Source organism: Labrus mixtus, chromosome 13 (assembly GCF_963584025.1).
Source record: "Labrus mixtus chromosome 13, fLabMix1.1, whole genome shotgun sequence".
NCBI lineage: Eukaryota > Metazoa > Chordata > Actinopteri > Labriformes > Labridae > Labrus > Labrus mixtus.
The window spans coordinates 13,414,078-13,426,172 of NC_083624.1; positions in this window are offsets into that span (position 1 = coordinate 13,414,078).

Sequence of the window (12,095 nt, forward strand, 5' to 3'; positions counted from 1 at the left end):
CCCTTTGATAATGCAGCTGCTGGGTTTTTGCTCAGTGTACATCTTTGCTTCATTTATTACACTCTTGCATAATTTTATACCGGCTGCATGGATTCATTTGGTCTGCATTTTCAAGAGCAGAAACTCGCTCATTTATTCCTACAGCCTGTCCAGCGTTATATTTAATAGGATTTCAAAAGACCTTTGTCGGGCGCTGGTTTGCGCAGTGAGTAGTGCGCGTGTCTCATGCATGGAGGCTTTAGTCATCCAAGCGGGCGTCCCAGGTTCAAATCCAACCTGTGGCTCCTTCCCCGCATGTCAATCAACACTCTCTCTCTCCTTGATTTCCCCCTCCCCCCCAAAAAAGGAAGACCTTTGTCTCAGATTCACAACAAGGATCGTGCAGCTCAATAGTGGATGCTCCATGGCTCTGTTTTTAAAGTGTGTGGATGCATGTGTAATTGTTTGGATTTAGGATGCATATATGCGAAACAGTACTGATGGATACAGAAGCTGGATTGAAGGCACCCTAAGATTTATCTGAGTGAACTCACAGAGAGTTCATTTGATTGTGCAGTCTGGTGGCAGATTGAAAAAGCATGCCTTAAAAGGTTTATTTTCTGAGTCAACAGTTACCTTTTCAGAAAGTTCTCGTGTATGGAATAGCGCTCTGATGCAAAAAAAAGACGCAATATATGATCCCAGCTGATACAGTTGAAGAAATGAGTCATCTTTCACAACCAACTGTTAGTGATTCACCCCATCCAGTCCTATGTAGTAATAGCATTTATTAATAGCAGGATTACAGGGGGCATAATTATTGTAAAGAGCAGATAGAGAATGTGACTTTTAATGATGGATAGATTCTAGTGATTTTCTGTGGAGACAAAGATAATGAGGAAAAGAAAAACAATAATGGTGACAGAATGAAGCCATTTCGTGCTGATGCAAACAGAGAAATTTGCATGAATAAAAATGATATATGAAAAAGGACGGAACTGGCAGCAAGGCAGGATGGAGGTGTTACTAAAAATCCTGCAGAGAAAATTGGGTTTCCATTCCTCTTTTCTCTTCAGATTAGAGGGGCAGCAGGAGTCGACTGATGCACATTCACAAGGCGGGCTGAAAAGGGCTAAAGCAGAGACACAAGAGAGAGGGCAGGAACATTGAAATCAATAACTGTTATTAGGCTAGTTCATTTGTCAGTGACAAATGGGATCACATACATGTTGAGAGAAGAGTTAAATGCAGTCAAGAGAGAGACAATCTGAAACTGATCTAACAAATCTTTAAGGGCAACAACTGGTTTGAGAAATTAGAAGTCCCTCAAGTCACGGGAAAGTTCCACTTAAACATTCAATTATTTCTGTCAGGAATGAGGCTGAACCGAAATGCAGACCAAACAGATAAGGTGTCAAAGAATACTTCATTTAGAATATGCAGGGGGAAGGTGTCCGGGGCTGTGGGTGAGCTGAAGGTGGCTGGCTGGCAGGCTAGTTGGCGGTGAGTTCGAGTTGGCAGAAGGAGGTGCTGGAGACAAAAAACAGGCGTCAGAGCAGTGGCAGGCAGGCAACTAAGCAACGCCTTGAAGGTTGTTAACCGGGAAAGCAGGAGCTGGACTTTTGACAAAACAAACCGTGAATGGCACAATGATACCGGCAGAGACTGAGTGTTGGTGAACACTGGTGTTGATTGTAGATCCAATGCAGGTGAGCAGAGTGAAGAGGACAGAGTGGAAGTGGGGAGGGGGAACAAAAATGCACCAAGCACCAAGTGATGATTGAAGGCTGAATGGCGCTAAATCAGTATCGTTAATTGGAACCAGACGAGTGATCAGGATACTTGTTTCATGTAGAACGCTACATGAAAAGGGAGCAGCGTGGATCACAGAAATCGTGATTCTCTCTGTGATAATCAATGGCGAATTTAAAGGAAAGCCGTCACATTTTTTACACATCTTGAACAGCAAACCATCATGGAAGAATATGAAAATGTCAAGACTATTAACAACCAAATCAAACACCTCGACATGAGCAAATGCCAGACAAGCAGCTTGGCAAGCGATTGCAGACAAGTTACATTCATGTGTAAATCTAAAGAATATATATAATAACTCATTGCTGTATTAGATTATAGATATAGTTGATGAAAGACTTACTGTCAAGTATTAAATAATAAATATGTGTGTTTAGATGTGTTTGCAAATTAATCCTTGACAACCATTCAAGGTTTGCAGTTCTTTGGGGTAAATGCTAGCGTCAGGATATCGTCACACTCCAAATTACAGCTCATGCAAAAGCCTGCTCTTATGTAATATGAAAAACAAAGCTTGGCTGTATCTGATAGGAATTCGCTTTGCAGGCTTTTGCATAGACAGAAGGGTTGAAATCTAAATGTGAACAAAAAAACCCAACTAAATTAAAATACATCATTAAAGCATCACACGAGTACATGAAGGATTTCAGTTGCAAGTTCAATAAAGTGCCGAGTTTATACTGTATGATACAAAGGATGTGATGCCTCTTATAGTCCTCATCCTGGTCATTCTGTACCTGCGCCCTGAAGGATACAGAAGCTGGATTGAAGGCACCCTTTTTAAGATTTATCTGAGTGAACTCACAGAGAGTTAATTTAATTGTGCAGTCTGGTGGCAGATTGAAAAAGCATGCCTTAAAAGGTTTATTTTCTCAGAGTCAACAGTTACCTTTTCAGAAAGTTCCCATGCATGGAATAACACTCTGATGCAAAAAAAAAGACGCAATATATGATCCCAGCTGATACAGTTGAAGTCATCTTTCACAACCAGCTGTTAGCGATTCTCAAAAGGGGGTGCAGAGGGTCTGCTGTAATCTTGATGGTTTAAATTCAGGGTGAACTGGTCTGTCAGGTAAGACATGCTGCACATTTGCTTCCTACTTTCTTGCTGCCTAGTTTAACAACCTTTTTTGAGTTTGTTCGTATTTTGTACGGACAATGCTCCTCCCTTTGCTGAATACAAAAGGCCAACACACTTAAACAAGTTTCCTCAAAAATTAGAGACACTTGTTGAAAGGACATGCCAGGCACATAATTTGTCCTTTTAATCACACAATTTAAATCATTTATGAAAACTTTTAGAGAGTTTGATTTGCTCTGATTTTATACAAAATCTGTTGCAACACCTACCAACCCCAATCCTCATAACTGCAATGTATTTGCTACATATGCTTCAGTTGTTGTGTGGGATCAATCCCTTGGATTCACTCCTGCCACGATGTTTTCAAGAACAGACAGAGCGTTTCCTTGTGTCAGCCAAGGCGAGGTAAGTAGGTCTGGATCTACTGTGGAAGATGTCTTCAGCATCTCATTAAAGGAACACGTCCTCCTCTGTCACTTCATCAATAGTGTTGTGTATAGATAGTGTACACATAGTGACAAAGGGTCCATGTGACTTGGATCAATAGTTTGTATTGGATGCAGCTGACGGAGGCAGCAGAATGTTAAATTATCTCACCGTCACCGTGGTAATGTATTGATTTATGTTAAGATGTTTCGTTGTTAATGCTGACATTTATCATTCAAATAAGAGTCAAGATTTTGGATCTCCAGTTTTCAGTATGTAGCAGAAGCCATGCTAAATTCATCTTTCAGGGATTATGTCATTTCTTTATGTGCTGATTGTTGGTATCTATGGTGCCCCATGAAGTCCTCCAAAAAAATAGTGTGTGCAAAACATAATGATACTTTACACATAATTTTACTATCTTGTGTGCACAAGTTATCATCCTACTTTTTAGCACAAAATAATAACTTGTGCTCACAAGATTATTATGTTGTATCACAAGATAATGCAGCGTAATTCATTTATTAAGATATTATATCTTTATTTAACCTCGGATTCAGAAAGGGGCACCACCTTACAAAGAAAGGAAATTAATATTGCTTGTAGTAATTAATTAAACCAGAAAACACACAGATTAGATGCCACAGCAGCTGGGTCGGATTATGCAGTGGATGGAGGTGGAATGGCAGTTCAGCTGTCGTGGTTGTGTCTTCATCAGCTCCAAGTGGATCCAACAGGAAAAGTATTAAAGAGTCTTTTGATACGTCGATTTCCAATTCAGATTAACCTGATGGCCATCTCGATGAATCCAAATTAAGAAATTGGCGTTCAAAATTGAAGAGCAAAGACTTTGGAGAAGAAAGTTCAAAAGCCTTGTTTGAGCCAAAATAATGTTTCCAAAATGTGCGTTGAAAATAAAAGTTCAGCAGAGATTCGTCTCTCTACGGCGCAAACTTAAAAGTCTTAAGGTGATTCAAACTAAAGTCCGAAGAGAAGCGAGCAAGAGCAAGAAGCAAGAACCAGAGATCTGAGCTGAGTCTGAACTTTCATCAGCTGCAAGAGAGGGGGCCGCCCAAGGGTTACTCCCATTCTGACCGGAGGACATTTGTTTAAATTAAACCGAGTTTACTCAATAAGATTAAGAATAAGAATCTAAACATATATACGTCACCATACATTTATTTTGATATTATTTCTATCAGATCCACCTTGATGTAGGTTCACATCATGTATTTAGACATGCATTTCTATCAGATTCATGTTGAGATGAAAATCACACCATCTGGGAACATCCTCAGTTAATCCCAGCCTGTAGATGAACAAAACCATGTTATACAGTCAGCATTCTTAAGAAGACATATTAATAAAGTGGTGTCTTTAAATAACACCTTCTATAGCTAATATCAAAGAGTATGCTTTATAACATGTCTAAATGTATAATTATGAAGGCTACGTATTCATGGAAATTCTAACACTAGATGGCAATAGCGCTCCACGTCAAAGTCCTATTAAAACTATAATAACTCTTATTTGTATTCTAAACATCAGATTTTGAGTTTAAAAAGATGATTATAATACATTCAATGTGACAATTACAAATATCTAGATGAATAAAGATATAAATGTTCATTTGATGCAGAATGAAATGCTGTGGTTTAATTCAGTTCTTCAGCAGTCCTTCAACAGATGGTCAATTTTTACGACTTTGCAGAGACTGGTTTCGGTCACAGTTCATGTCTTTGGGGTCAATTCGTACATAGCAGAGTGTTCTGTTTCCGCTTGGTTGTTTACTCTAGGCGTTGTAAGAGTTTATAATATCCTGTCTTCCGGAGCCTGTCTGAGAGGGAGACTTAAATCATTGATCAGTTCCTTTGTTTCTTGGTAAAAAGTAACCAAGATGTTAATACTGGTTAATAATAAGAGGTTGGTAAACGTGGCTGCTAATATCGTCTACAATAATGTGTAATTCTGTACACCAGTTATTATCTTGTTTGCGACTCCTAGCAGGAGCTTTAGAGCAAGTTTTAGGCTTTTTGTGCCTTTATTGGAGGGACAGGAGCTGTATCCGAATTGCCAAGTACCTACTCAATCTGTCAGTAGGCAGTAGACAGTACCTACTATCCGTGCTGAATACTGTTTAGTATCTACTATTTAGTAGGCGCGCACAGTAGGCAGATACTTGTTCCTACTTCGTCTGATTCATTCAGTATGGAAGTGACTTCATTTACGTTACCCGAACCGGCCGCATCCACCCATGTTTTTTTGTTTTTTTTGTTTAGCTTTATTCAAGAAGAGTAATGCGCATATACAGTCAGGTAAACAAAAAAACAATATCACAATGTAAATCAAGTAAAAGACAGATTAAATAACTAAATAACATACAGTAGCCTACATAAAGAAAAGTATAAATGAAAGACAGTAATATACAGAATATAAAGTAAAATAAACCAATAAAGACACATTTAAATAGTGAAATCATTATTTAAATAGAGGGAGAAAGGTTTTATAATAATGCAGACATTTGTTTTATTTTCTGTTGTTAATTAAAAGTAGCGATTTCAGTTGGGACTTTAACTCTAGATTAAAAATTGATTCAATTAATCCACACTCGTTTGTTTTGATTTGGAGGCGGACGTGACGTGACGATTTACGTTAATTTCGCACAGCATTGTGGGTACTAAAATACAATTCATTTCCTGAAAGCACGCATCCGATCCATACTGCATAAAACCCGGAAGTTAGTATCCATACTGAAATGTTCAGTATACTGAGGTGGACCCAAAAAATGCATACTGAATGACCACTAAAGTTCAGTATACTGAAACTCCCTACTGAAAAGTAAGTACTGCATACTGAACTGTGGCTATTCGGAAAGGGCCCCCGTATTGGATAGTCAAAAATAAGGGAGAGAGAGAGAGTGCAGGGAAGTAGCCACAGGGGCGGCTGTGGCTCAGTTGGTAGAGTCGTCGTCCCTCAACCGGAAAGTCGAGGGCTCAATCCCCAGCTCCTGCAGCAACACATCCAATGTGTCCTTCGGCAAGACACCTAGACGCCTCCGCCGCCTCGTTGCCGGCATATGAATGTGTATGTTTGGAATGGAATGAGTTACTTCTGATGGTCTCACTACATAGAAACCTCTGCCATCAGTGTGTGAATGGGTAGGTGTGACATGTGGTGTAAAAGTGCTTTGAGTAGTCTCAAGTCCATTTACCATTTAGGTCTGATTCAAACCCTGGCCCCCTGCTTGGAGGTCCACAGCCTCTGTACATGGAACATGCAAACTAACCACTAGTACACTTCAATCCCTTTTAATTGTGTGCTTTATTTGCATGGTTTGATTGTTGAAATGGGAGTTCACCTAAAAAAAAAAAAAAAAAGTTATTCAAAGCACCTGAGAGTATGTTTTAGTTTGCGTCCATTTTGGCGCCCCCAGTGGTTTAAAATGGCCCCTTTATTCTCTATTTCTCTTTTCTGATTGTTCATCAGCAGTATTATTGTTACATTGTTCATCAATAATATTTGACAGGGGATTAAGACATTTGAAATAATACATTATAATACTTTTTTTTTCCCCCTGTGGGAAATTTGTAGTCACAGCTTACACAGCTGGTGCATGGATACCACATGAGTAACATGTACATGTACATAACACGGAAAAGGAGAAGCAAACATAACAGTTCACATAACATTTAATGTGCCAGTTTGTAGAGAGCTTCAGTTGCTGAGGGAGCAAAGCTCTTTTTCCAAGTGTGCCCTTGTAAAAGTCAGAACCTCTATCTGCGACCTTATGGTGTAACAGGAGGATGAGTAGAGTCCCATCCATATGGAGACAATGAATCTTTGTGAAACCTTGCTGCCCAAGGTAAACCAAGAAAAATAAGGTGTTATGAAATGTCTTATAAAGCTTCTCAACAATACTTTCCACATGTTGTAAATTAGGTAATTACAGACCTAATCATCAATCCTATCAGAACCTTTCAACTAGGATAAACTGACGACATGCATCCCTGTCTGTTCCCCATCTACATCATGGTAGGCACTTCCCTCAGACCTGTTTTTAATGCCATGAAATTATGTTTGTATGAAAAATGTAGAAGTTAAGGATCTGCAAGATGCATGATGATTATTTTGGTGCCCCAAGATGATGAAGGGATAAAAAGCAGATTGGCAGTGTCATTAGAAATTTCGCCCCTTAAGACCCGTAGAATCATAACAGTGTGGTCCAAGAAGCTTCTGCTACAAGGACGCTCCAAGAGAGGACAGGATGCACCATGTTTCAGGACTGAATGTTTGTTGTTATTTACCAGAATGCGAACAAATCTGCCAGGTTTGATGCCTTTGAGTGTGATTCATTTCAATTTTAATTTCAATGAGACAAACAAGGAATATCAAAAGAAGTAAATAGAGGAATTAACACCAGAAAAATAGGATGCCTCAAGGGCTAGAGAAATAAAACATAACTCCTACTGGCTTTACAGACTTGTTTTTATAAGGGGTGCAAAAAGACGTGACATGTGTCCGATATAAGAGCTAGTAGCTCTGGTTCAGGGAATTGGTTTCGGTTTTAAAGCTCCTGTGAATAACTTTTGGTTTATTGTAGACTTTGGCGCCCCCCGTGGACAAAGCAGTACATGTAAGAGTTGATTTTTTATTTATTTATATGGTTAATTATGGTTAAGTAATGCTTATTCAGCACTTTTAAGCATTTATAAAGTGTAACTTAAGGGATATATGTTTGCCATTTGGGTCACAAAGAGCATTAATAAATGGTCTATTATGGTTTAGTAATGCTTATTCAGAGCATTAATAAATGGTTGATCATGGTTAAGTAATGCTTATATAACATCAACAATAAAGATATGTTAGGCTGTAAGTTAAGAACATCTACATGAAGATAAAGGAACAATCTAACGTCTACATGAAGACCATGGTGTGGTCCACTGATCTCAACCTTTACCAAAAATAAGTCACCAGTTGGAGGATGACAAGTAAGTGAACAGTCATTAACCTTAAATAAACATGAATAAAAACAAACACTATTGTCTTAATGACATGACTTAGCTGTGAACCTCAAGACATGCATCTAAATTAACATCTTTATCAAGCATTTAGTAATATTAGTTAATAGGCTTAATTAACACTTAAACCCTTGATTAATGTTAACAAGAGACATCTGTTAAGGGTTTCTTAATGTTCATTATTGTATGAATTTACTGTTAATTAAGGCTTATTACGGCATTAACTAATGTTAATAGCATCCGTAATAAGGATTCAATAATGCATTAATTAATACCGTAGTTAACATTAACACCCTTAATAAATGATTACTAGACACATTAGTTAACTGTTAGTAACCATTAGTTAAGGCTTAATAATGCCTTAATGTTAATTCAGGTACCCTTATTGTAAAGTGTTACCCATTTGGGTATGCCTACTGCCTTTTTGTCTAAATAAATAGTTGAAGTTTGATTCTGCGCTTGGGTCCACCTTTGTTTTTTCAACCGATCGTGACAGTCACACTGTTTGAAGATAAAATGCTATGTGAGAGGTTATTGTAACACTGCTGACATTGGACAACAGCATCTGTCATTCAAATCTTGAGCCAATTGGATGCAGTCTGCAGCCAACAGGCATCTACCCCCTTTCCCCAGGTGAACTAATCACCTAATTGAAACCATTCAAGGAGTCAGTCAGAAGGCAGCAGGGGACAGTCATTCCTAAAACAGTCAAGGAGAACTTCTGAAAGAAAAACACTGTGCTTTCAACCCTGGACACAAAGCTGGACTTAACTGAACTGAGACTTCAAGCCCTTGAGGAGCTGCTGTGCTGCTGCTGCTGCTGCTGCTGCTGCTGCTGCTGCTGAGGAGGAATGTTTCAGGACTGAACACTGGTGAGACATCCACAGTAGAACATTGATTAAATTGCTGCTCCCAAGTTGAGCAGACGTGTGATTTTGTTACCTGTTTGCCTAAACAGGTCAGGCCATATTGTCGGAGCAAAGAAGATGGCGAGCTAAAGGAGCAACTTCAAAAGACTCAAGATTCCCTGAAAAGGCAGGCCTCAAGCCTGGCTGTTTGGTTAAAGGGTGTGGTAGGATTTCCCCTATCTAAATAAACATTTGAATTCGTTGGACATCTGCACACACATAACAAATAACTGCAGTACGTGTAATGTGTTTTGGTGCATTGATCTATACGAATAGAATTGGGAATATTTAGCATATGGGGTATGGAGGGTAAAAGGTGCCCTGAAGAATCTGGTAATTGAAGGCCCATTTTCTTTTATTTAAATTGTGGGATTTTCCTTGATTAAGTTCAAGTGTTATTTGTTAAAAATGGAACTTTGAAATACAAAACCGGTTATCAACATTCTGTGTCGTGTGTTTAATTAATTCTCCACCAGCTCCAAGAGTCTAACCTACAGTACATTAGCCCGGTACACCTTAATTTGTTACAACTTGTTTTTTTGATAATTTATTATTTATAAATACATATTTTAGTTAAAGTACATTTTGTATCCTGAGTGTTACATTATGGTGGAGTTCCTGCATTAGTGAAAGGGTAACTCTCCTGGTAGATCCAAACAGTGTGCCAGGGACCCATTTTTTTCCTTTGAATAAAGTTTGTGTACTTAAGAAAATATAGCACATAATTATTTCACTTCTTCCGCTTTCAAATTGCATTACCAAATCTACATAGTGCACCTTTAAGTTTCAGAAAACTAACAAGTCTATTTGTATTTAGGAATATGTATCATGCCTTCACAGCATCAACTATTTAAAGTCAGAACCTCAAATCTAGCTTACATTAGAGGGTCTGCTTTCAGCCACATGATGCTGTGCAATCTCAAAGACAACATCATACATCTTGCCACCTGCTGAACACCATGTACATACGCACTCTGGAAAGGCTACTTGTGTAGTAATGATATAAAGATAGGGGCTCTCTGCTGCACTTCCACAATGACATTTACCAGGAAAACAGAGTTAATCTCCTTACAAAATGTTCCAACAGTGACAACAACTCTCTGAGAAATATTGGAAAATGTCATGGTGTTTTGCAGCACAGGCAAAAATCTTTACATTGCATGGTTTTGTCAATGGGCACTGAAACCACTATTGAAGCATCTTTTTACACACAGCTGCAGAAATTGATCTGTTGTGTGATGTAGAGCCGCTCCCTCGAGGCATTTAAAAATTGATAAATCCTTCACTGGATTTATTGGTTTTAATTTTAGTTACAGATGCTGCCTCCCCTCTATTTTTGTTTAATTTTGTTCAGCTGCTGGAGTCAATTTAAGGCAGCGTTTAGGCACAATATTAATCTGCAACAATGACGACAAAATCTGACAACCTTTTAGTGCGAGTCAACATTTCCTCAATTTTTCTGTTTATTCAGTAATGTTGCAAGACTCAGAGCTGGGAAATAAATGTCACAGTGCTTGGGATACACACTGTTCGGTAAGAACTGCACTCTATTCTTTTACATCTACTGTATTGGGGAAGGTGTGAAAGTGCTCTAAAATTGCTGGTGTGGAGGAAGAAATCTTCTCCTTCTATTGATTCCTTCTATATTCAGTACACGTTCGACCTTTGTGAGGGCACAGTCTTGATAAGAACTGTAGTAGAAAGTTTGTCCTACTCATTTATAGTCACTTTAAGCTGCAGGCAACATAAACAACATATTTCTGGTAAGTGGAACACAAACTGCTTCCTATTTTACTTTACCCCAATAGCATGGTAGTGTCAGCATACATCCATCCAGAAGCTTTGTGGTCATGAAAACAATAAAGTACACTACCCTGCATTTATCTCCATCATTATTACATCCGTCAGGAGTATTTCATGCTGTAAAGACAGATGGGAAGATGGGAGGAAATGCAACCAAATGTTTTATGTTACACAATGCAATGGAGGTATTATTTGGAATAATCGCAAATATGTTTCAGAGTTTTTCTTTCTATTTTCTTTTTTTAAAGATTTATTTTTGGGCTTTTTGTGCCTTTTAATGTAGAGATAGGACAGTGGACGGAGTCGGAAACCAGTGCGAGAGAGCAGGGAACGACAGGCGGGAAAGGAGCCACAGGCCGGACCCGAACCCGGGCTGCCCGCCCGAAAGACCACAGCCACATGGGGCGTGCGCACCAACCACCGCGCCACCAGATTTCTTTTTGAGAAGGTATGATTGATTGGGATTCAATTGTTCCATCAGTTAAAATAAAAGCAGAAATGTACATAAACATAATAATATAATAATAATATGAATGTAAAACATGCTCAAGTCCTTAACGACTGGGCGCTGAATCCTGCATAAATATCCAACACAAGAAAAATCATAAAGATGGTTTAGAATTGTACTTTCAATTGCCAGACGGACCTTTCAAGCATGCACTTTTCTTCAGAGTTACAGGCAATCTTCTAAAACATGCACAGGTGAGACTAATTATATATGTCCAAAATCAATCCCAGCAGGGGGAGTCTCCAGCACACACCTTTTCAACTAAGAACAAGCAGCATCAGTCAACTTTTTCTCCTCAACGACCAGGGGCCCGTTTCAGAAAGAAGATTTTACAAACTGTCAGTCCAACCCTGAGCTCTGAGTTGATTTTCTCTCAGGTGGGACACAGCTGATTTGAGTTTAATCATCTCTTGAGTAGGTTCACTCGATGTTCAGCGTGTGCACCACAAGGATAAAGAGCCAGCGTTAATGAAGTCCCAATACTATGATTCACAATGGTAACAGGGGACAAAAAAAAAGAAGATCCTCATACTTTTAACCCTCTCGGAATATAACCT